Below are 1,641 nucleotides of genomic sequence, written 5' to 3' on the forward strand. Positions count from 1 at the left end.
ATGCAGTAAGCTTTATACAACTAAAGGATATATCTTATGCTTCTACATGTCAAACTGTAAGATATGAACCTAATAAAAGAAAAAGAAAATAAAAAATACCGAATATAAGAACATTTTCAAAGAAAAATAAAGATGCTGAGATTAGTTTTGTAAAATTTTATTCTGGTTTTATCCGAGATTGCATGTTGGGGCTAAGCAACTTGCATCATAATTCAGTTGGATTAGTTACTTGTATAACAGACACTTATATTCACTTTTGTAGTAATATTTATTTTCTAGTAATAACAATATTATACCAGATAGTTTACATAGATCTACGACTTGGTCATTGATATTCTACTTTGATGTGTGGTGATTATCTATAGTGATACATTGAAGTAGAGTGTCACTATAAACTCGAGATAAACGACTAGGTCATAGACGTACGACGACGAAAGTCTTTCATATGCAATATTATTTCAAAATATTAATAAAACAGAAATAAAGATAACAATTTATGTGCTTTTTTTAGTCGTTAATATGTCTTTTCCACAAAGTAATTGCTATTCCATATTTTTTTTATAAAATGCAACGAAATATCAGATATTACAATATTATTTTTAATCAATATATTATTTTAAAACGAAGTACATTCTAAGAGGATTAATATATTAAAAGGATATTTCCCCCATTAACTATCAAAGATGACGCATATTGCTAAAGAACATTCTTTGTAAGGTTTCATTCTCGGCAAGATAAAATGCTATATAATCTGATGAAATTATAACCACGTTTATATATGAATAGTATTTACATAGATATCATATTGATATGCATGTACATAACACCTTATCAAAAGACATCGGACAAACTTTGCAAGTTAACGTATTTAATGCTGCGGAGGAAGAAAAAGACCGAGAAGTCGACGTTTCGAACTGTGCCTCTTTCACTAAGTTAGGAAAAGTGAAAAAGGAATAGAATAAAAATGGAGAAAAATAGGAAAGAATATGTTTGAGTACCACTATATAATGGCAGTCTGAAAGTATAAGAGTGAATACGTTGTTTTCAGCAAGGAATATGAAAGGCAAACGAAAGTAAGTGAGGCAAGAGAGGGTGGGGGGAAAATGGCATCGTGAAGTGAAGTGTATCAGAAGTAATTTTTTAATACACAAATATAAACAGGGATAGACACATGCACCGTCCATTAACTCTTTACCTCACTCGACATTCACTCATACATCTTATGCATACGTCATTTCATATCACAATCTGATGTGCTATGTTACGCTCGCTTGTCATGCTTACTACTCTTACATTTGACTTTAACCAAAGAACTGTGTTATGGCGAAAGTGGTAATAATAGTAGTAGTATTAAGACAATTATTATTGCTGTTGTTGTTGTTATTATTATTATCATCATCACAATTACTACTACTACTACTACTACTACTACTACTACTACTACTACTACTACTACTACTACTACTACTACTACTACTAATAATAATAATAATAATAATAATGATAATAATTATGATAATTATAAATATTATAATGATAACAATAAAAGTAATGATTTCAAATTTTGGTACAAGGCCAGCAAGTTTGTGGAAGTGAGTACGTCGATGTAATCGACCCCAATGTTCAAATGGTATTTATTTT

This window comes from Octopus bimaculoides, chromosome 2, assembly GCF_001194135.2.
Source record: "Octopus bimaculoides isolate UCB-OBI-ISO-001 chromosome 2, ASM119413v2, whole genome shotgun sequence".
Classification (NCBI taxonomy): domain Eukaryota; kingdom Metazoa; phylum Mollusca; class Cephalopoda; order Octopoda; family Octopodidae; genus Octopus; species Octopus bimaculoides.